The sequence below is a fragment of the Solea solea genome, chromosome 14 (assembly GCF_958295425.1).
Source record: "Solea solea chromosome 14, fSolSol10.1, whole genome shotgun sequence".
NCBI classification, from domain to species: domain Eukaryota; kingdom Metazoa; phylum Chordata; class Actinopteri; order Pleuronectiformes; family Soleidae; genus Solea; species Solea solea.
This window is the reverse complement of record NC_081147.1, coordinates 7,917,432-7,943,350: the sequence shown is the minus strand read 5'-3', so window position 1 is coordinate 7,943,350 and position 25,919 is coordinate 7,917,432. Positions and strand designations below refer to the sequence as shown.

The following is a 25,919-nucleotide window of genomic DNA, read 5'->3' as shown; positions in this document are numbered from 1 at the left end:
TCAAGGATCACGACTCACAGTCCGACCTGAGGATCGACGGTTTTGGAGAGCCTGTTCGCCTGGACAGGGACCCCACAGTGACCGGCAAGTCCCTGGGAGGGGGACTGGCTCTCTATGTCAATCGGAGCTGGTGTGGAAATGTGATTGTCAGGGAGAGTCTTTGTGCTCCGGACATCGAACTTCTCTCTGTTTCGCTTAGGCCCTTTTATCTACCAAGGGAATTCACTCAGCTATTTGTCACACTGGTATATATTCACCCTAAAGCTAATGTGGACAATGCTGTTCGGGCTATCACTCGCACAGTGCTACAGCTACAAGCTTTATCGCCAGACGCTCCTAACTTTATTATGGGTGATTTTAATAACTGTAAACCAGGGAAACACCTGGGGAACTTTCACCAGTATGTGACATGTGCAACGAGACTTAATAAATGTTTGGATCTGTGCTATGGTTCCATAAAAGGAGCTTACAAGTCCCTCCGGAGAGCTTCACTGGGTGCGTCAGATCATAACACTGTCTATTTGGTTCCGTCCTACAAATCCGTCCTGAAGAGACACAAGCCGGAACGAAGATTAGTTCCGGTCTGGACGGAGGAGTCTATCGGGCGGCTCCAGGATTGCTACGCTTGCACGGACTGGGACTTGTTTAAAAATTCGTGCAAGACTGTGGATGAAATTACAGAGACGGTTTCTGACTATGTTAAATTTTGTGAGGAGTTATGTATCCATAAAAAATCTATCTCCATTTTTCCTAACAATAAGCCATGGGTCTCAAAATCAGTCAAAAACACTATTAACAAGAGAAACATAAGTTTTAACATAGGTGATATGGATACATACAAGGAGCTACAGAAGCAGGTCAGGAAAGAAATAAAACTTGCCAAGCAGCAATATAAGGATAGGGTGGAGAACCTGTTCAGCACTGGCAGTGCACGCCCTGCGTGGGAGGGGGTGAAATCCTTGCTGGGGACGCAGCCCCATAAGAGTAATATCTCCCTAAATGTGATGTCTGATCACGACCTGGCAAATGAATTAAATATTTATTCAGACCGTTTTAATGTCCACGATTTTAGCAATGAACTGTCTGCGTTCATGAGCGCTACGCCAGTGCCGGACAGCACTGTGACGGTGCATGTTGACCAGGAGAGGGTACAGCGAGTGTTCCAGAGGGTAAAGGAGAGGAAAAGTCCAGGTCCTGATGGGATTGGAGGTCGGGTCTTGAGGAACTGCGCCGAACAGCTGGCAGGAATCTTCAGCTTTATTTTCTCCTGGTCACTCCAGACTCACAGTGTCCCCCGCCTGTGGAAGGACTCAATTATTGTCCCCGTGCCCAAAAATAAATGCACAAAGACACTGAATGACTTTAGACCCGTTGCTCTTACCTCCTTGGTAATGAAGTCTTTTGAGAGGATTGTGAAAGACGAGCTCCTGAACACTGTGCAGGCAAACTTGGACCCTCTCCAGTTTGCGTACCGGGCAGGGAGGGGGGTCGATGATGCAATAATCACTCTTATTAATATGATTGTGGCGCATTTAGAAGAGGCCAAAAGCTTTGTTCGTCTGCTTTTTATTGATTTTACATCTGCCTTTAACTGTATCCAGCCCCATATTTTAGCCGAGCGTCTCTTAAATTATAATATCGACAGGAGTCTTATTTACTGGCTGATGGATTTTTTAACTGTCAGATCACAACGGGTCAGGGCCAATGGCGTTCTGTCTGATGTTCTCTTCTCCTCCACCGGCTCTCCTCAGGGATGCGTCCTCTCCCCTCTCTTATTCGTCCTATACACGAATGCATGCCGGAGCTCACACGAGAAACGCCACATTGTAAAGTTCGCTGATGATTCAGTGATCGTGTCCCTCCTCAGCCATGATGACCCGGTGCCCGGCCCTGTAGTGGAGGATTTTATCCAGTGGTGTAAATCGTCTTTTCTCACCATCAATGTCTCAAAAACGAAGGAAATGACGATTGATTTTAGGAAGTCCCGCCCAGCCACTGTCCCCCTGTCGATCAACGACCAAGCTGTAGAATCTGTCCAGCAGTATAAATATTTGGGGACAGTAATTGATGACAGGCTGTCCTTTGAGCATCAGATTGATGCAGTGTGTAAAAAGGCCAACCAGCGCATGTACTTTCTCCGCAAGCTCAGGAACATAAACATGGACTCTAAATTCATGGAAATGTTTTATTCTTGTTTTATCGAATCTGTCCTGACTTTTGCTTTTATTTGCTGGTTTGGGTCAATTAACCTGAAGAACCGCAACAGACTTCAGGGCATAGTCAGAGTGTGCAGTAAAATTGTTGGTGCTCCACTGAAAGACATTTCCTTGCTGTACAAAACTAGGGCCCTGAATAAAGCCAGACTCGTCCTGACCGACCCTAGCCATCCCTTGGCACCTGAATTTAAACTGCTCCCATCCAGACGCAGATTTCATGTGCCAAGATGCAGGACCAACAGATTTAAAAATACCTGGGTTCCAGTGGCCATTGGCCTTCTTAACAATTGACAGCACTGTGGTCACTTTAAATCCTGTTTCTTCCAGGATGGCATGGTTGCACTTTATTGGTTGTTTTATCTATTTTATTAACTATTGTTAATTGTTGTCCTGTGTATGTATTTATTGCTATTTCTATTATTAGCGTATGTTGTGTCACTGTTGTACTTAGTTTTTACTGTTGTCTTATGCTGCTGGCTGCACTACAAATTGCCCTCCGGGGACAATAAAGATCTCTTGACTTGACTTGACCCCCCAAACTAACTGATTTACATTACACATTACCACACACCCCACATACCTTTACACCTCAGCCCCCCCACACCCTACAACACTGAACTGCCGACATCACTTCACACACACTGCTGCTGTTAAAAACCTGAATAATCGTGCAATATTGTCCGACTTCTTGCCTTACTATAGATCTGTTTTAAGATTCTATTACTGTTTTTTATACTTAAGTCAAATGTTTAGTCTAAGTTTATATTTAAACATAGGTTTATATTTGTAGTCTGTACATTTAGCGTAAATTGTATTCTAGTTTTTTTTATTATATTTTTCTGATACTGTTTTTTATTATTGTTTACTTTATACAAATATATATTCTTCTTTGTTGTAGTGATTATGGGGAATGTGCAAATTAAGAATTTCATTGTGCAGTGGAAAAGTCTGTTTTAACTGAACATATGACAATAAATATCTTGAATCTTGAATTACATTTTTAAATCCTGTAATTATTCAGTATTTGTTTTTGTACCTTGTGTCCAGGTTGCTATGCCAACTTAATTTCCCTTTGGGGATCATCTATCCATCCATCCATCCATCCATCCAGCATGTATACATTCAGTTTAATTCAAGATGGCCTGGGCTGTCTGCACATGCTCCACACTTACCACTACTCCCCCACTCAGGAATAAAAAAAGAAGCCAGTACACAGACAAAGAAGAAGAAGACCGTGATATGAATGACTAAATTCAGACTGACTAAATTTGGACTGACCAGGAGAATGTGTTTATGCTGAGACTAGAGAGTATTCTCCCTGTATTCAGTGCCTCCTAAGCTCAACTTTAATCATGTCTCTGCAAGATGTGCATTATATCATCATTCTCTCTTTCACCATGTTTCTCTTCCGCCACTTGTAGAGGAGTAGAGCAGACGAGTAGAGCAGACAGAGTGTGTGCTTTCACACTGGAATGATAGCACTGTTGCCAACTGCAATTAAACAATTATGCTGTAAACATTGTTTACAGTTTAAAGTGATCAATAACAATCAGTTGTCATGAACCGGCTCACACTGTGGGAGGCACCTGTGAACATTGTGTTGCAGGTGTGAACCTGAAGAGCAAACAGTGCCTCAACACTTTCAGACTCATCTCTCCCTCTTGTAAACATCCCACAACAATCGATTGATGAAGCCTAAAGGAAAAAATGGTTCTTGTTATAAGGACAGGTAAGATTTTTTTTTCTCCCGTCGCAGTTCTAAACTTCCGAATTCAAAGACTGAAAAGTTGCTTTTCTGGAGACTTCACATTTGGTCAGAATTATTTTATGTTTTTTTAAAACAGCAGCACCCGCCCTGTTCAAACCATAACAGTTGGTCTTCGTCGACTGTTTTTCAATATTTTCACACTTGGCAAGTGTTGATCATGTGTTCGAAAGGGCCAATTAGCTGCGACTTGCAAAAGTCATTGTCGGGCTAAAAATCATGTAGTGTGAAATTTGTGTGGCTTTAGATTCATGTCTCTCTGCGTCTCTCCTCAGGACTGTGCACTAGCAGCTGCATTGACCAAAAAAATCTGCCATAATTACGATGTCAAGGTCAAGATGAAATGTATTAATATTTCACATTTAAAACGACCCCTGTTGCCCCAAGATGCTTTACATGCTTACATGAAGTTACATGACTAGGACGACGACGGAAAAAAAAAAAAAAAAAAAAAGAAAACTTATACATCGCACTTGTGACTAGCACTTCATAGTTTGGCTTACTTGAAGCTCTTTCTTACATTTAGTTCTTATTTGTACCCAAATGAATAAATGCACTTATTGTAAGTCGCTTTGGACAAAAGTGTCTGCTAAATGACATGTAATGTAATGTAAAGTAAAGTTAAAGGGTGCATACCAGAAGGAAAATCTATCCATGCATCTTCTATCACTTTATCCTCCACATGAGGGTCGCGGGGGGTGCTGGTGCCAATCTCAGTTGACATAGGGCGATAGGTGGGGTCACCCTGGACAGATCACCAGTCCATCACAGGGACACATAGAGACAAACAACTATCCACGTTCACTTACTTACTTACTTACTTAGGCCCTTTGCCCCTGTCGGAGCATAGGCCACGATGATAGTCCTCCATTGCACACGTCTCTGGGCCTTCCTTCTTAGTTCTTGCCAATTGTTGCTGATTCTCTTCATCTCCTCCTTTCTTTTTCCCTGTGGATTCCAGGTCAAGGCCTGGTGTGTGATGCTGGATGGTGGCTTCCTAAGGGTATACCATATTCTGAGGATTTGACTGCCTACTATGTTTTGTCCAGCTCTGTCCCACAGCTCAAGGTTGCTGATCTTGTCTGTCCACTTGATTTTAAAGATTCTTCTCAGTTTATGAAGGTTTATATCCTGTGCTATGTTGCTTTTGTTATTCTCCATGTCTCGGAGCCGGAGAGCATTACTGATTTGATTTGATATGTGTATCTCTCTGGAGGCCCAGACATTCTTTAGCATGATGAAGGTTGCTCTTGCTTTCCCTATCCTGGCTGTTACATCCCAATCCGTGCCCCCCTGACAGTCTACCACTGTACACAAAGGACTCCGTCACTTTCACCTCTTCCCTTCCAATTATGACTAGTGTGTTGTTGGTAGTGTTTATCTTCATGAGTTCTGTCTTCTTTTTGCTGATTTTGAGCCCTGTGCTGATTGGTGTTGTGTCCAGGTGGGTTGTCTTATCTTGCATCTGTTTGTGATTGTGTGAGAGGAGTGCCAGATCGTCAGCAAAATCTAGGTCCTCTAGCTGTGACCAAAGTGTCCACTGGATCCCATTTCTTCTTCCTGTAGTAGTTGTACCCATAATAACCAGAAGTCAATAACCAGGAGGAAAAGAAGAGGTGACAGTAAGCACCCCTGATGTACTCCTGTCAAAACTCTCTGTTAACATGCACTGCATCCCTCTTTCTTACTAAGATATTTATCACAATTACTGAGATCCCCCTTCTTTGGCAGTTTGACAAGTATACCCTCTCTCCACTCAGAGGGAACCTGCTCCTCTTCCCAAATCTTAGTGAAAAGGCTGTGCCGAGCTGTTGACCGAGCTTACTATGTCTGCTTTGGGGGCCTCTGCTGGTGTGTCGTCTGGTCCTGCTGACTTCCCATTCCTAAGAGACATGATGGCCTTCTTAATCTCTAGGTAGCTGTGATTCTGCAGGTGGGATGTCTGGAGGTGCTTCTGGGACAGGTCGCTTAAGCAGCTCACTGAAGTGTTCTGCCCATCTTCTCAGCTGCTCTTCCGTTGTTGTGAGTGGGTTACCCTCTTTATCCTTAACAGGTTTATCCACTTTCTGAAATTTACCTGCCAGCTTTCTCGTCGTCAGGTAGAGGTCCCTCAAATTTCCCTTCCCAGCTGCTTCCTCCGCCTGTGTAGCTAAGTCTTCCAAGTGGTCTCTTTTGTCCTTCTTGATGCTCTTTTTAACTTCCTTATCTGCAGCTATGTATGCTTTCTGTGCCTTTGCTTTCTCTGCTCTTGTCCAGCTTGTATTCAGTGTAGCTTTCTTTTCTTTCCTTGCTTCCAACTTCTGCAGGGAGTAGATCCACTCTTTGGTTTCTTCTTGCCCAAGACCTCTTCACACGTGTCAAGCCACCCCTTCTTGGTCTGTTGCCACTGGTCCTCAATATCTGTATCCTCCTCCTTAAAGAGCTCCTGGTTGAAACCTGTTGGAGAGGTTGAATTTGAATGATGTCTTGATGTCTTTATTCTTGAGCAGGTCCACGTAGAATCTGTTATGCGGATTGGTGATTGTGGGGCGGTTCTTCAGCCTTAGTTGAGCTGCCATCACAAGAAGGTGGTGGTCTGTTGACACATCTGCCCCCCTCATCACCCTTACATCACTCCACAGACGTCGGAACTTCTGGCTGATGCATATGTGGTCGATCTGGTTTTCAGTGATACAGTCTGGAGTGGCTTTGTGGATTTGCTTGTGCATGAAGATACTGCCTCCTATCACTAACTGGTTGAGTGCGCACATGTCTATAATCAAAGCAACTCCCTCTGAGGGATGTGCTCCCTCCTCTGTGTGTCCCGAGTAGAGTAACATCACTCCTGTTGCTAGCCTAAGCTGTCCTGCCTGTAACCATCTTGTTTCACTCAGCCCTAGTAGAGAGATGTTGTAGTTCCTCGTTTCCTTTGCTACCTGTGCTGTCCTCCCTGTTTTGTACATTGTTCTAACATTCCATGTACCTATCCTAATAGTTGTTGTGGCAGTGGGACAGAATCAGGTAATCAGTCAGCTATATAAGCACACTTGTAACCTGGTTCTGGTCTCTTGCAGTAGGCTGGGTCCACAGACAGAAGCGAAGCAGAGGCAGGCGGAAAACACGGAAGGACACAGGCACACTCTCAGCTGACTGACTCTGAGAGTCAGTCAGCTGACTCTTCCTTCCTCCTCTGAACACGCTGTGGGTGCTAAAGCCCACAGTTGTCTTGGGGGTTGGAGTTGTCATGCACGTTCACACCTACAGTCCATTTAGAGTGTCCAATTGCATGTTTTTGGACTATGGGAGGAAACCGGAGAACCCAGAGAAAACCCATGCACACACAAGTAGAACAATTCAAAAAAGGCCCTTGTTCTGACCGGGTCGCAAACCCGGGAAGGATAAGAACTGCACCCAGTAAATAATTGAATTAATTAATAATTTAATAAATAAACAAGCTCAACAAATAAGTAGGTTTTAGCAAAGATTTTCTGTCAGGCAGCAACATGTGACAAACAAGCTGTCTGTCCATGACAAATACCGAGGCACTAATCTCTTTCGGTTGAAAAATACAAATCTGTTGAACCTCTGATCACTCACTTACGCACCACAGCACATCCAAGATTGAACACTGCACTGTAGAGTCAAGGTTAGTTTGTGGAAAAGTGTGGCAAAAGGATGCCATCACCATTAGTTGACACTGAAAGAGTGATCATTAGACTGGGTGCAGGAACACCCTTCATTGAGATGAGTATGTGTTTCACTATCATTGTGACTGGTGTGAGGTGAAACTTTGCCTCCAGTTCCCTGAGCCGCGCACACAAACAGGTGTAAGAAGGGAATAATACATCTTTTTGGTTTACTGTTGAAGTGATGTGTTATATTTACCTATAAATACTTCCTGTATTTACTGTGCATTCATAATGTCTTCTATACCATTTGACACTAGGACTCATAAAACATATTTTCCGACATTTTCAGGTCATACATATTTATGAAACACGTTTCCTTTAAATTTTTCCTTGCTAGTTTTTTTTTATTTTTTACATTGGTTCCTAGAGTTACTTTGAGAGATGAAAGGTCTGGCATCTGCCAAAGCTGAGCGTGTTTAATTATTCATAGTAAATAAATTAATATAGTGAATATAATGTATTATCAATTATATATTGATGACACAAATAGAACAGTTGAAAAATGAAAGGGTTAGGGTTATTCAGTGATTCAGTTTCTTTAAGTTACTTATGCATAGTCTGTGTGTTACATACAGTAGACAGTGTTCAGCTCAGGGTAGCAGAGAATGTGTTGGAGCCAAATTGAAAAACATTCTTAATGTATTCCTATATGCATAAGAGAAAAAAGGGTTGCATTGTGTGTTATATAGTGCTTTGCTTTTTGATCACAAAAAAGCATTTTTTCCCTTTCTTCATATTCAGGCAGCGCTGAACTCTGTGAGACAGTGAATTTATCTACGAACATTTCAAACACAAAAAAACACACAAATTATCCCTTTTATGCAAGGACTTTTCTATTATAAAATGTGAATAAAGGCAAGTCAATATATCCAAGAAAACTAACATTTAATACAGTGTGTAAAAGCATGTGTCCTTTCTCTAGACACATTATCCATGTTTGTTTTCCATTCACTATGTCTGTCTCTACAGTAACATGTATTTTAATAATTTGTTGTAAAGTTAACTCCCTAAATGGACATCTTGGGAGTGTGTGTTTATAGGTCACATTTTTTTCGGCTTTACAAAATGTGTTTTCTTGTCTTTTTATGTGTTGTTGAGTCAAAGTTATTACTTTTTATATTGTGTTTAAAAAAAAAAAACTAAAAAAAAACTGGAGTAGCTATAAATGTGCAGAAGTAACAAAATATACTGTTTTGTTCATAAAAATGAGCCAAGCCAACATTGAACTGTGACGTATTTAAACATTTCACAAAGCTTCAACTTTACTCTGCTTTTTGAGGTCATCAACACATGGCTTTAATATTTTCTACAGTGAACTACCACCACTTTAATTCAGTGCTCTTCCAGCATAACTAACTAACACACAAAGTTGCAGACGCTGCTTCCTCAGCCCCAGACTCTGCTTACAGATGAACTCAGTGAAGCATTTAGTTGCCAAACATTCTCTTCATGAGTTGTTAGGAAAGTACATATTAGTTGTTGGAGTTTGTGATTTGAACTTGTATTTGCACAAACACCAATTAGTGATAGTAAATTTGACCTCTGCATTCAACCCATCCTTATACACCAGTAGTGAGCCCTTGACCTGTCCCACGATTTGAACTGGTAACCCTCCGGTAACAAGTCCAATTACCTTCCACTTGGTCATGGGAGTTCCAGGAAGTTGTTTGTGGAGATCTTGCTTGAAAGTATATCAGGGTCGTGTTTAAACAGAGTGTGAATCAATAACAGGTCATAAAATCTCCGAGCCCATAAAGAGAAGTTGATGTCAAAGTGTTCCTGTTCTCTTAAATGGCCACAGGGGGGCAACTGTAAAGGTTGGGGAAAAAATGAGAGAATGATCATTCTACAGAACATCACTGTATTATTTTCCTGATGCATCCAAAGTGGATCTGAGGCCAAACTGTGCTCCTTTGCCCTCTGCTGGACCAGCCTCAGATTGAATGATGGGCTTCTAGGCTGTATATTTTGAACTCAATCAGGTCTCAATCAGGTCAATCAGGTCATAAAATCTCCGAGCCCATAAAGAGAAGTTGATGTCAAAGTGTTCCTGTTCTCTTAAATGGCCACAGGGGGGCAACTGTGTTGGGGAAGGTTGGGGAAAAAATGAGAGAATGATCATTCTACAGAACATCACTGTATTATTTTCCTGATGCATCCAAAGTGGATCTGAGGCCAAACTGTGCTCCTTTGCCCTCTGCTGGACCAGCCTCAGATTGAATGATGGGCTTCTAGGCTGTATATTTTGAACTCAATCAGGTCTTTAAGGTTTGAGTTGGAACTCCAGAGGTGGAGGAGATCTCATTCAGGCCATACCATATTCTTCAAAAGATTGTTACTTTCAACAACAATAAAAAAATGAATGGTGCTGGACAAAATACTAAAATACTAAACTTGAGGCTTCAAAGCACGAGTTCACAAATTGCACTTACACTGTCCCTGTATGGATTATATGTTATTCAACACAAGTTTTCACCCAAATACTAATTTGCTGCATATTGTTGAAATCTGAACATTTCCCCCCGCAACAATCATTATGCCTTCATTAAATTTCAGGACCTCAGTGCTTGCTGACATACAGGGAAACATTAGTAAATTAATCAAGCAAAGTGGATCTAAACAGAACATCAAACACCTGCTCAGTTTGATGTGTGTAAACTTGATGAAACCCTCAGCTTGCTGTGCCAAACCCACGAGGGCTCCATAGCTTTGATCACAAGTGAAAAACATGAAACACAGCGTGTGGGCCACAGACTAAATGAACAAAGCAGAGAGGAGGTGCTGAGAGAGACTCGCAGACACCAGGAGCTCTCTATCAAGAGATTTATGAAGTAACTCTTAAATGGTGGTGCACAGCCAATTTAAAATTTAAGGAGTCATAATTTTACCAGTAATGTTTTTATCACTGTTAAACTTATTTTCCTTTTGCAGTAATTTAAAAGGTGAAAGGGACTCCTCGTTATAAAACACAAAGGTATCCATCTGAGACGCTATCCACCTTCCTCCTTTTTTATTCTTAGGGAGCATCTGGTAGAACACTAATTGTGTCTCGTTGGAATATGTGGGAGGATTGAAAGAGAGAGGTACAAAGAGGAGCAAATGAAGACATTGTGGGGGGTTTTAGGCTCAGAGATAAAGTCATCATTCTTTATCATATTTGGCACATCACGTTTTCTAACACTACCTTGAAGAAACCTGCTGATGGTAAATAAGACTGACCCAGCTGTCACACTTTACCACATATAGAAACATTTAAAGTGTGATGCTGCTCTGTGACATGACACAAAAAGAGAGTGTTAAGAGAGAGACTTAATTAAGAAAAAGATGCACACATACTCGAAAAATTACAACTTCAAAAAAAATAAGAATCCACAGTTACGAGTATGATTCAAAAAGTTACGACTGTAAAAAAAAAAATATATATAAATATATATATATATATATATATATATATGGCAAGCCGTTTTAACATTTAATCAAACTAGACTCTTATCCATAATTACAATTAAGATACCAATAAAAGCATTTCTCCTAGTCAAAATGGCAGTTAGAGATATCTGCAAAAACATTCTGACTAGTAGAAATTGTATTTAAAGATATCTAAATCTTTATTTCTCCTAGTCAAAATTCAATTCAAGATATCTTTAAATCCTTAAAAAGTATAAGTGGCCGTTTTAACATTTAATAGCTAGACTGGATATGTATTACATATATCTGTAATTCAATTCTTCCTTGTCAAAAAGAACATTCCAGATATCCACAATGACATTCTTCCTAGGACAAATGATGTCACTTTTGCCATTCATGTCTATTGGGCTTTCACTTTAAGATATCCACAATTGAATTCTTCCTAGTCAAAATGAACATTGTGGATATCCACAATTACATTCTTCCTAGGACAAACTCCCATTTTAGATATCTTCAATCCAATTGTTACTATAGTCATAATTTTCATTTCAGATATCCAAAATGACTACAGATATCCAGAATGTAATTTTGACTATCCAAAAATACATTATGACTAGTAAAAATGTCATTATGGATATCCACAATTCGTATTATGACTAGTAAAAATGTCATTAGTGATATCCACAAATGTATTGTGACTGTTGACGAGTAGACAGGACGCCATTTAAATATGAAACATAAACATTAAAATTGACTATCCATAATTACATTTTAGATAGCATTTTCATTCTTTGAAACAATTCCATTCTTCCTAGGAAAAATGACGTCACTTTTGCCATTCATGTGTATTGGGCTTTCACTTCGAGATATCCTTCTTCCTAGTCAAAATGAACATTGTAGATATCCACAATTACATTCTTCCTAGGACAAATGATGTCAAGTACCCCAGAATGCAATTCACCGGAACATAGCAGCAGAGAAAACAAATATAAATCTGAAATAAATATTTTTCTGTGTCCCGGAACGTAGCTTTAAGATCATTGGAGACGAGAAATGTGTCATTTAGAATTCAAAAATGTGGTTTATGTCTTAAGATATGACGCATTTATAGTTTGGCAGCGACATTGTCAGAGGTGATCAGCTCGCCTCTGTGGACGCTCCACAGCGCTCCACAAAAAAAAACAAGATTATGTGGATATCCATAATGACATTTTTACTTGTCTTTTGGATAGTCAAAATTACATTCTGGATATCTGTAATAATTTTAAAGGTGACATAGAATGCTTGTATCACACATATATGTTAGTTATGGAGGTCTACTTATACATATATTAACTTGTTTTCATGGTTAAAAACCTCCTAATCGCTGCAAACGAGCCGATCAAAATATCTCCTCACTGACGCTCTCGTCGCACTGTTTCAGACCAAAACCACACCCCCAGAACGTGGACTGTGTTGTGATTGGCCAGCCAACGAGAGCTTTCCTACTGTCCTGTGATTGGCCAGGTACCTGGAAGTGACGTAATAGATAGGCCAGCTCTCAGATACACAGCTCTCCCTCTGGCACGGTGGATGCTCTGCATCTCAGCAGCTACAACAAGAGTAGTTCTTCTTCTTCTGCGGTTTAATGTACGCAACCGGATGTGCCCGGACTAGTGCCCGCACCAGGAGGCGCTACGGTGGTGAGAGGAGTGGTGAGGTTTACTGATGACATCATCAGCGTAGGGAAGTGCCGATCCGCTTCGCAGAGCCCAGGAAAACAATACAACACTATTTTCTCAGCAGTGGCTGAACTGTTGTTCTGAAACTTTAGGGTTTCATAAACGAGGTAATGACGCAGATACACACACACAAACGCAGCGTTAATTGGAGCTTCCGGTCTATGTGGCCTTTAAATTTTGGATATCTGAAATGAAAATTATGACTAGTAACAATTGGATTGAAGATATGTGAAATTGGAGTTTGTCCTAGGAAGAATGTAATTGTGGATATCCACAATGTTCATTTTGACTAGGAAGAATTCAATTGTGGATAAAGGTGTCCTTTAAATCTCCCATGCCCTTCCAAATGTCTGTGTACACCACTGCTCTTATACATTATCTGTTTTCGTCGTTTTTTTAATCTCTCAGTGCAAGACAAATTCTCTTTTCGAGGCAATACAGGTTTCATTCAGTTACACATTTGAAGCCCACATACAGGAATATTAGTTAAAATTGTATATTATAATATACAATTTTATTTAAATTAAAAATTATATAATATTTGAATTGATATCTATGTCATTATTAGAAGTTAAGTTAATCACACTACTAAACATTTTTTTAAAGCAGAGAGCAATGCTTAATGTTCAAGACAGGAGAGATTACTGAAATGTAGCCATTCTTTTTTAAAATAACAATATTACATTCCAACACATTTCACATGAATAACACTGAATAAGCACCTTTCTTACTCTTAAGGAATCAAAGCCTGATTCTTCTATTCTATTCTATTAATTTTTCTCACAGCTGTTGATGGACAGTATACATACATATACCAGGATGTTCAGTACATTAAAGGGTGTCTGTTGTTTTTTTCCACATTAAATAGACAGTGATAAATCAGTGTAGTGGAAACAGAGCTGGACGAATGCTGGGCAATATATGGAGTTTTTAAGAAATATTGATGTGATTCATCAGAGAGAGTCCTGTAGCACGTTGTATCTGAGGAGTACCCCAACATTATGTACATAATTGATTGTGTACATAATGTGTATGTACACAACACATAAAGTGTATTTTGTTATACAGGACAATACCATACTTTGTTTTGTTTTATTCGAGAAACGTATTGATACTGTACAGCTGTCCTGTAATAAAAGTGCCTGTGTGACATGGTAGGTCCTCAAAAAACAGGAATCTGAAAAGTTCATTGGATTTTTCCAAATGGTTTTAGTATGCTCTTTAATATACAGCAGATAACTGGATTATGCTTCACTTCCTACAGTGACATACACAAAACTTTTTCTGGTAAGTGACATGAATTCAAGTCACTGTTACTGTTGTTTAGCTTGACCTTCAAACACATACACACGCACACACCTACACACACATACACCTCCCAGATGAACATATACTTTGAAGTATAACATGTTCCCACTCGTTCATCCTTCTCACCCAGACAGGGATGAAAGAAGCAGCAGGTTCCCCCTCAAATCTTCCTTTCCCTCCTCAAGTGCCATTTCTCTGCCAACTGTCCCTCCAACCATCCTCAACCTGTTTTCCTTCTCCTCTTCTTCTCCTCTTCTATGTGATACTCCTTCCATCTGCGTTTTGTCTTCATTTGTTTCTTCTGCCTGCACTCATTCCTGTCACCTTCCTTCCTCCTCTCACACATTTTTTTTAATTCCTTTGAATTATGCCTTGTTTCCTCTCCGCCATGTTCTCATTTTCTCTTTGTTCATCTGAGTATAGTCGATTGGTCTGCAACCTGCGGCTCGAGACCTGCATGTGGCTCTTCAGTACCTCTGCTGTGGCTCCAAAACACTATGATTTTATTTTATTTTCATTATTTCTTTCAAAGTGAAAACTTATTTTTTGACATCAAGGCGATAAATGAAAGTAAATAAATGAATGTAAGTAAATATTTCGTCTTAGTTTTGTGTTTTATTTCAAAGTAGAGTACATGGGCCAATTTGGTGTTTTTCCTTGTTACAAACAATAATGAAATGTCAACAGTTTTCTTTTTGTAGTTCTTAAATGTCATAATGCAGCAAACTATAGTTCTTTTATATATAGTATATCTATATACAGGTGGAGAAAGGCCAAAAATGTCTCTTTTAATACAAAAGGTTGCAGACCCCTGGTTTAGTCCAAGTATCTCTAACCAAGGCTATCTGTCAAATGCTCAGTTTCTTTTCAAGCAGCCCATCGAAGACTGATTTCCACAAGCATGACGTCAAACCTGACAGCTACTTCAGCATGATGAGGATATTATTTATCAAGACACTGACGACAGGTCGTGGCTTTTTCGAGCTTTCTCAATCTCCCTCGGCCAGTGTGACAAATTTTTGACACATCAGCAGTGAAATATCTTGTTAGCATTCATTAACAGAGTTTGAACAAGTCAATAAAGGCCAAATCCAATTCTCATCAAAGCTAAATTGGCTTGCCTGTAATTTCATCATGCAGTTTCCAGTTTCAAACATCCAGGTGCAGGTTTAACCTTGCCGCACCAAACTCTGTGCTCTGGTTTGCATACAAATTGGATTGCTGAGGTGTTGCTGTTTTTCACAGGGGCAACTGCTTGCATTTAAAGTGGTGACTCAAAATTAATCTTTTGTAGACTGTCCTCCTGTAAAAGAAACAGTCCCACAGGACTGGTTCCGTGACTCAGGAGACCAGGAAGAGAAGTAGCTTTACTCAAAAGTTTATACTCAGGTGATCCGTCGAGGGAAGGCTACCGGAAATAGGCAAGGAGGAATCCAAAAAAAACCAGACTGAACAAACTATGCTCAGGGTTTACCAGTGGGAATCACAGGGGCAGGAAATTAGTAGATAACATGGTCAAGTGGATGTGTATCGGGAACTGCAATGAAAGTAAGTGGTCATACGATCTCAAAATTAAACAAGAAAAGAAATGCACATGAAATTTAAGGAGATGTTACAAATGGTTTATCATTCTAAAGATCATCATATATGAACACTGGAAAGGGCATTATTTTGGGAGAAGCTTACGAGTCTGAGAATCACATCCCACACAACATAATGTGAGTGTTTTTTCAGTCCAGTCATGGAGTCACAGACGGATCTGTCTCATCACAAGAACACATGGTCACAAAAACACACGTGGGAAGCAGTGGTGACATTCTTGTGTGTGTGTGTGTGTGGGGGGGGGATCTATATTTTTACTGCTGATTATACATTTTACACACTAGTTGTGTAATATATACACTTCTTTATATACACTACCAGCAACGGTTTGGGCACACCTTCTCATTTAATGTATTTTTCTTCATTTTCATGACTATGACATGGAATTATTTAGTAAATACCATTTACTGAGAAGGTGTTTCCAAACGTTTGACTGGTAGTGTATATGTATATAAATATATGTATATATGTATATATACATATATATTGGGTGTGTTTGCAGACACACCCAATATGTGACTGCAGTTTGTGTTTGCAGTCCCATTATCACTCATGTTATTTTGCTTGCTCCACACACTGATGTTCTGCTCCTGTGCACAGTGAAGCTGCTTCTCCACTCTTAACTGTAAAATCCACCATTATTGGAGCAATCAGCCAAAGTGCAAGCTTACCTTGTTTTTAAAAGGAATGGTAGCTTGCACTCTGAATTCATTATTGACAGTTTTATCCAAAACACATCCATTATTAAATAAGAGACTAAGTACAACCCGTTTTATACCATGATGTGTTACCTGTTGACATTAATAAACACTTAAACACAACAGTTCCCCTCTCCTCTGTGACTCAGCTACAGTAGCTTATGTTTAGTGCAGCAGAAAGAGATTCATCACAAACACAGCTCTACACTATATACAGCGCAACACTGACCTGTTTAATACGGAAGAGAGCTAGCCATGCTTAACAGGTTTCTCCTAGTTTAGCTTGGTTGTTTTCACCATTTAATTAAGTATATATATATATATATAAACCTCAAACCAAATGACTTGTGTAATATGGCTGAGAACAGAGGCATAATCATAGAACCAGATGTACCAACAGGGAGAAAAGAAAAGAGGACACAGAGGGATAAGAAGAAAAAAAAATGTAGAGGAAATGCAGGATATTGGAGGCGCTGGAGATTTCTCTGTGTGACTAATTCTCTCCTGATCACTCGTTCTCCCCCTCACTTAGAAAAGACCTGTTCGCTCCCCCTCACTCTGACACACACACCCACTCCACTGCCACAATATCTCCATCTCTCTCATATACAAGTACACACACACACACACACACTATTTTTCTTTTTGTTTCACACTCGTGCTCTTTCAGACACTCACACAGTACAAAAAAGAAAAGAAAAGGCCGGAATAGCCTGGAGTGTTTGCAGCCCACACTTGTTTCCTATGTGAGAATGAACCTCCACACACACACACACACACACACACACACTATGATCTAAAACAGAGAAAAATTATATTTTGTCTTTTGATCCAAAGCCGTTTGATATTTTTTACGCCTCGCTTGCACAGCCACTTAGCAGCTGTACGCTTGTGTAACCAGTCAGTGCCATTTTGTACTTGCAGCACTGGATTTCTTTTTATTCTCCATCATGATCTCACAAGCCTCTTTCTCGCTTACATGTTTTAATATCATGGAATTCAGATACTTCTAACATTAGTATAGAAGATTGTGTTAGGCAGACTCGTACAGAAAGGTTACTGTTGACAATTTGCTGTGTATTTAAACAACTGTTGTTCACTCTATTCACTGTAATCTTACAGCTGTGATCATTGCAGTAAGTAGAATGATGGTTGCAAGACTTTACCAGGTGATTAAATCCAGAAGGAGGCAATAATGTAACATTATGGAAGCCAACTATCATAAAACACTGAAAAAGATGAAGAAGAAGCAGCAGCTTGGCTTCATGCCACACTCTGGTTAATAACCGTGTTTAAGGAATATTTCCTCCATGACTGGGTAATTAAGTGCCGTTTCATTTTGCACAGTTTTTCTTGGCATTTTAACAAATGACTTGTGGTTGAAATAAATGTAGTCCTGTTAATCAGAGTTGCGCCGTCAGACACAACATGAGGTTTGCATGCTGCTCTACAAGCGATTTGCATTTCCTGTCAGAAAACATGAATCAGAGAGGAGGAAGTGGTGAAAGTGAATTAGCTGCAACTAACAATTATTTTCATAATGTATCATGTTCTGAAACAATGGACTCAGAAATGTAGAGTTGGAGGCGTGGAAAATAGTTCTTAAAAATGGCTTATTTATAAGCCATTTATATTATTATATTATTTATATTATTTATAAAACCAGAAAATCACTCCAGGTAGAGGAACCAAATCACTCGACAAAAATCAGAAACCAGGAAGAAAAGCAGAGAAACTAACACAGGGAAATTCACAGGAAATATACGCTGGACCGCTAACTAAACTGACAAGAAGATCTGGCACAGAAAGGCAAGGGAGCACAACTTAAAATACTTGAAGAAGGATACGTAATCAATTAGGGTGGGAAACTTGACAGGACCTGGGGAATAGACACAGACATTTCAAAATAAAACAGGAAAGAAACTAGACTATAAGTCTATCAGCTCCCCACAACTCTGTCTGTGTTTCAGTATAACAGTGTTTAGATCTCATGTTGCATGGCATTATTCCCATGCTGCACACAGGAAGTGTAGAACACATAGAAGGGACCCAGATAAGTTTCAAAAGTGAAAATATGTTCGCTCAGTAATTTAATAAAATCAAAGCTTCTTGATTGGACCTGCTACTGTGATGCCACTGTATAAACAAATGCTCCATCAGTCAGGTCAGACAGAACAGAATAATATCATCAGCATCAATAAAAGTCAAAAGTTACACACTGCAAGTTTAAATACAAAATCTAATTACTGGTAGACATTTTACCAAAACCAAAAATATTATCATAAAGCTGAAAGAGACACTTTTTGTCTTAAACTTGCCAACTGACAGCTCAGTGTAATGGTAATAGAACAATGACACCATCCATGTTTATTTTTGGTCACATACAAGCCTCCCGTCAACTATGTTATTCTCTTTGCCACCAAGATGGGATTTTCACAGAAAAACAAAGACTCGGCTCAAACAATGCGTGTCGCTGCGTGTCCTAAACAATGCAACGAGTACAACATGGTGTCGTGTTTGTCATGCAGGAGACACAACATCAGAAAAAGTGTGTCCTCACTGGTGTCCTAGGCACTCCTGCATCTGTGACCAAACAGGAACAGGTAACAACATGAACATTTTATGTTGCCTCTTTTTACTACTTTTATTTTAAGGACTTTTCTAAAAGCAGTATATCTAAGGCTGCCTTCTCTGTCTGAAGTGTATCTGTCCCTCTTATTCCACAGTTTCTACCTCCTCTTCTAAAAGAAGCTGCTTATGTAACAGGATGAGAAAGAGCTTTACAAATTTACATAACATGATCAAACCTGTACTTTGTGTGTGCACGTGTGTGGTTTTTCAGTCGCACTTAAACAACATGACAATGAAGGCAGATGGTGCAGACGGCTGATTGGTGCTGAGGAGCGAGTTGAGTGAACAGAGGACTGTTGGTCGGAAGATGAGCTGAGCCTTGAGCTCAGTGGCGGCAGTTGGTGGACAGGTGAGGAATGGCAGGAGAGCTTTGCGTGAAAGTCCATCAATCAATCCATCCATTATCTATCGCTTTATCGTCCACCAGAGGGTCGGGGGGAGTGCTGTGCCAATCTCAGGTGACACAGGGCGATAGGGAGGTACACCCTGGACAGTTTGCCAGTCCATCGCAGGGCCACACACATAGAGACAAACAACCATTCACTCTCACATTCACACCTATGGTCAATTTAGGGTATAAAAGTCAATAAGGAATAATATTAAAGTGTCAAAAAAACTGTTGGGGAAAGAAGAAGAGGACACATCATGAGAGTTAAATTCATGTCTGTATTATACCAGCTGTCTAGGTTTATGTGAAACACGTGTGTGTCTGTGAGAGAGAGAGAGAGAGAGAGAGAGAGAGAGAAGCTTCTTAAAGGTACTGAGGCATGCTTTTATCTCCAGAGTATACTAATTGATTAATAGACTTGACTGAGGACTGAGTACAAACAGTGCCAAGAGCAACAGAGTTTTACAAGCTAAACATTACCGCTGAAATATTACAAAGTGAAGGTATAAGAACAAGTAACTGAAGGCTCAGTATTAATGTTAAAGTTTATTTTTGTTGCAACCATCCAGTGCGCAGTGCAGAGCTGAGAATGACGTTCATGAACCTTCAACTCTGACTCAACACACTGCTCCATTTCACACAAGTTTATGTTTGTATTCGCGTCTCTCTCTCTCTCTACTTTTCCGTTTGATTGTGGGCTCCTACCTTAAGGCTGAGGGGAGCCCTTTACAGGTAGTGGACTATAATGTTAAAAATATCACACCCAAATGAAACTAAGTGATTTTGACACTAAGAAATAAAAATAAGTCCTCTCAGCCAGAAGGTAAGACTGAACATGCATGTGGGTGTGAGAAAGAACAGGGACTGTTAAATCAAAGTTCTCCTCTTCCTCTGCCCCTCTAGGAAAAAGGTAATGATCAATATGCTGAACTACATGTCTCCTACCCTCATCTATCTCTTTATCCGTCATATTTTTATTTCCTTCTGACTTTACAACGTCCATCAATCTATGTCTCTCTTCTACCTGCCTCCTCCTCCTCTCTCTATCCCATCCATTACCCTCTTCCCCGAATCCCTCTGCTCACCCCCCTACCCAAATCTCCCTCCATCCATAAAGCCATCCCTCCCTCTCATCTCTCTCTTTATCCCTCTCAAAGGGAAATATCATAGAGAATTTGGCAGACACTCCAAAGATAGAGAGTGGGCTGAGAGAGGAGGAGAGGAGGAGAGCATGAGAGCGAGACAGCAGAAAAGAGAGAGACAGAGTCAGAGCATTAGAGAGAAAAACAGGTAAAGAGGAAAGATACAGCCTGAGCAGAAACGCTCTCACATCTCATTTATGGATGATGGTTTCTGTTGTGCTTTGAATAATTTATAGTTCCCCCTCTCTCTTCTGCATGTTGTGTATGTGATCGAGATGTTTATTTAATGCTGCTGTCCATCAAATATGTAATGAAACAACACTGTGGCTGTTTAAAAATGACCGTGACAATATGTAAATGGCAGCTGTTACATCATAAAATCAGTGTCACACTTTAGTGATGTCCCTAGCAGCCCCCGAAATGGAGGTCAGAGGTCAGAGGTCAGCCACACAACAGCGGCCCTGGAGCCTGCGGAGATCGTTGGACCTGCTCAAGGAGAAGGCAGCAGTGTGGTGACTCATGTGGGACACAAAGTTGTCATTAAGCAGCAACTAATCTGGAGTGAGGGCTTTTTGTAGCCTATATAAAAATAGATATGAGCTTCCCGCTTTTTATATTGCTTAGTGCCCCCTGCTGCGACTACTGCTTTTGTTGTCCTTTATCCCAAATTGGACGGTGCCCTGTGCCCTCTTCCCTTGACACGCCGCAGTTCCCCGCCCCAAGAACGACTGAATTTGCACTAAATGGCACCTTTATGTACGGCAAACAAGTCGCTCCAAACTAGCACTTTAGCATATGCTGTGTTGTTCTTTTTATTGCTATCTGTCTTTATTCTTTTATTATCTTTTTAGGCTATTCTAATTGTGTCTTTTCTGTGGTTCTGTACAGGAAAGATATTTCCTTTTTTTTATGTATGTAGTGCACAAGGAATGATAATAAATAAATCTTGAATCGAACTGACTATCAGCAGGGCTGCCAAGTGTGAGTAAATGAAGGAAAGATAAACTTGATTCTGTCTAATGTTGAGGTATTAGTCTACGTTTGTAGAGCAAAGCGGTCGACTGAATAACTGTCAATTATTGAATCAACTTTATTGTCAATTTCTGTTGTACATACAAGGTTTCATCTTGGAGGATAGAGTTCGGTCCCAGACTGTGATGTGGGATTGCCAGTGGTTACACAATCTCATCTCGATATATTTCTATTAAGTGTCAAATTACCAGTGTGTCTTGATTCTTCATCCAATCCAATAAACGACACCAAACAAGAGTCAATAGCAGAATAAACAGTTTGGCATTGGCAGAGAAGATTTGGCAAGTTTTTCATGGATGCAACCCACATACTCAACTCTGCCGCTCAACCCACAAATGCATTTTCCTTACAAATGTGGCACCATTTAAAAGGGAAATAAACAAGCTTTCCAACAGTATAAGATGTATTGCCAAGAAGCATAGTTACAACAAAGAAATAATCACATTTCCTTAATTTCTGTGTAAAGTTTATATGCATAAAGCAGCGGTATAGGGCATAACATCAGTAATTGGCTGATGGCAAAATATCCTGGACAGGTCACCAGTCCATCACAGGGCCACACAGAACCCGGGGAAAACCCATGCACACACGGGGAGCGCTCGCTTCAATTACTGTGACACAAAAATGCTAATATGTATGTAGAAGCAACATTTGAATGAATAGTAAAGTCACAGCTGTGAGTGCAGACAACTTTAACAATGTTTCTAAAGATCATTAAATGACCTGAAAACTTTTTTTAATTACTGGAGTCTTGTAAATTATAAGATTGGAATAGGTTTTTCCTAAATTATTACTTGAAAGTGATTTTCTATTTGACAGAATTGACAGTCACACACAAGGATTCCAAGGATTTGTTTCAAAGCTGTGAAAAGTTTAATGCATTTATAATGAACACCATTCGTATACATTTTATCATCTAAACAAGTCAAAGTCATAATACAAATGTATCAGTATTTCCCAAATATGAAAAGCTGACCCTGCATTGAGTTTGACACTGACAGTTTGCCTGGTAAATGACAAATCGCAGTTTTCAGCCACATCCCATTGTAATTCTGAAGCACATTTTTATGCCAAAGGAAGCAACTGTGCATTGTCTGGGAATGCATTAGCATTCACATTAAGTCATTACATGCTGTGCTCACATCAACACATCAGGATATTTAAGAGTGAATTAAAGTCTTGGTTTCACTGAAGTGAAAACATAAACTCAGCAGTTTGTTTTGCCGCTGTGTTTCCTGCACAGGACCCATGCTGCAGTAACAGTCTGGGACAGTATTATTGTCTGCACTGTGTCATTTCCCATTTACAGACATAACAGGATGAAGCCAAAACTAGTGTAAGTGGCTACACTCACATGCAGAATACTAAACATTAAAGGTCAACTACTCTTGCCTCTGTGTTTCCACCCAATGCTGCAGTTAAACCATAGACAGCATCCACACTGAACTGTCTTTCAGCTAAGTGTTGAATTTTAGGTGGAGATAAGAGTCTTTTACTGTAGCATTATAAATAGGCCTGTACTTTGTTCATAAGCCAATTATAGACCGTTTTTGTCGCTCTCTGTGTGCGTTCTGTCTCTTTATTTTTATATTCTTCATTTAAGTGTTTTTTAAGCACCATGTTGACTGAGCCAAATTGTTACCTTCAGTGTTTAGGCTGTAGTGTGCAACTTTTAAATATAAACTAATGTCTGTTACATTCAAACCATTGACAAATGAGTTCACACAATGCTGACTATGCCTATCAGCTCCCCATGACTCGCTGTGTTTCTTAGAATAACTAGCCGGTCCTCATTCCGAGAGCGTCATATACCGCCACTCTTTTACTGTGCCTCAACATCACCTTACAGACATACAAGATCTCCTTCCGCACATCTATCACTAATGGAAAAGCAAAAAAAAGGGAAAAGCCTAACCCGGATATTAATCCTGACCCTACCCTCATTTTCTGATTTACCGCTGCTCTGCTCTAAGCATCTAAATGCAACACCATTGGGTTTACATTGGAGTCAATTCAAAGCTAGTGTACTTGCATCTGTTAGGCGACGCAAGTTGGCAAAATGTGTAACATAAGTCCAGTTTTTTCATTTTGGTGTGGCCTAAATATTTAAATAAATATTAGTTGTGAACATCACTAACATCATCTGGTGTCTGTTTTCTACTGAAGGTTTACACAATTCAGTGTTAAATGATTTAGTAATGCCAACAAACATACACACCTTATATGTATAAGTGGAGTACGAGCACTTGTTTTTTTAGCCAGCAACATTTTCCAGACTTTAATTTGTACTTCCATCCATTTTCTACCGCTTTATCCTCCACAGTAGGGTTACAGGGGGTGCTGTGCCAATCTCAGCTGACATAGGGCGATAGGCGGGGTACACCCTGGACAGTTCGCCAGTCCATCGCAGGGCCACACACACATAGAGACAAACAACCATTCTCTCTCACACGTACAGTCAATTTATTGTGTCCAATTTACCTAATCTCCATATTGAATGTTTTTGGAATGTGGGAGGAAGCCGGAGAACCCGAAGAAGACTTTAATTTGTTCCCCAGAAAATAATGTATGGCTACAATCTGAACTCGTAGACAATGTTTACATATTTTTGTAGACTTAAGCATTCAAACCCATCCGGCTCTCCACACACATCTGCGAGTTCTCTTGATTTCCTCACAATTCTGTCTGATTCAAATAGTGAAGTATTGCGTGGATGGAGACAAACCCAGCCGTGCTGTGATGAAAGAGCTCTGAGTGTATTAGCTACTGTGGGCTAACTGCATCCATTACCACAAGGGGGTACTCAATTAGCGGTTTGTGTATTGTTTGCTCAGTAGGTCAAGGGTTAGAGCGGAGAGGTCAGACTCAACTCAGAGACCACAGACAAACATCACCTCCAGCACATATTATCAGTGCTATGATAGCAGCCATGAAAGTGCAAAAACAAGTGGACTTTCTGAGCTGAAATATTATGAGGATCATCTGCTGTGTCACTGAAAAGAAAATGTGAATGTATTTGACCAACTTTCTCTGTTGGTACAAAAAGGTCTGTGTCTCCTGGATTTTATATTAAACTCGTGTGAAACGGTGATGACGTTGTAGGACATATTTGGAGAAAAAGTTATTTGAAATAAGGTTTCCACCATATTATTCAAATTCAATGAGGTTGTAGAGGCATATCACTTGAGCTCAGCACATGTGAAGCTCATGGTGGCAGGAGAGGAAATGTCAGGCAAAATTAAAAGCAGATTTCATCCTCTGCAACTTAAATGCCAAACAATTCAATAGTTGTTGAGAGTTTTCACTCTGGATCAGAGGTCATTATAATGTTAAAAACTCTGTCATACTCAGACCAAAATTCTAGAGTTTATGGGCAGGAAAAGCAGAATAATTGGTTGTGTTATAAATCATAATGTGATGACACTCAGAAAATTAAATCAGGAAAGTCTGATGAGCATTTTGACTGAGTTAGAACCATACAAGGAGGGATGAGGGGAGCAGACTGATAAATCACAAGACAATTAAGAAAACTAACCACCCATGCCATGATGTAAACAGTTCTAAACTTTTTAACTGTCTATTTATGAAGACAAGACAAAATAAACAACTAACAAATGAAGACGAATGCTTAATTTACACCTTTTCCTCCTGAAATTAACTATTTTAGTTTAAGTTTAACTAATCCTCCAGTTCAATGTGAAAACAGATTTTAAAAAAGTAAGATATATTATTTTGCTATACTTTTGATTTCAGAGTCAGTTGTGGAATACATAAACACACACATATACACATTTATTTATATTGTACTGAGTCAGATCACTATTATGAGAGACTATGATGTTCCTGACTTTTGCTTCCTTAGCTTGAAATCAAACATGGGCCAACCAGCTGATTTAGAAAAGTCAGATTTTAGAAACAAGTTGAGTCATTGGCATGTTTGGACCCTCCGACTTGCAAGAATCTATGACTTTGAAACTCTTCACTACTAGGCTTGAATAAGAATCTTGAAAAAGTGATTACACCATAATTTGGTCAGACTTTGAAAAACTTCCCCAGAGCTGCAGAAGATATTATACAAATGTTTTCATACGCTGAGCATTACTCAGATGACAATACACTGCTGTTATTGTGTAAAATCAGTGCACCTCTTTAAATCTAATGTCCAATTACCACAATAAATCACCTGCATACCTGCTCTACTTCACACTAATTATGAATCAGGTATTGCTCTCGAATAAATTATGCAAAGCTATGCAAATGTGATGCACAGCTATCATATAAATGTATGCCTTCTCAATTTAATATAAAAATGTAATTAGTCAGTAAAATTGCTTCTATGT

The 25,919-nt window shown here is 39.8% G+C and overlaps 1 pseudogene; it reads right to left on the bottom strand.

Annotated features, from left to right (window-relative positions):
• Positions 1 to 5,640: 5,640 nt before the first annotated feature.
• On the bottom strand, positions 5,641 to 6,731 carry LOC131473039 (uncharacterized; annotated as a pseudogene).
• Positions 6,732 to 25,919: the final 19,188 nt, after the last annotated feature.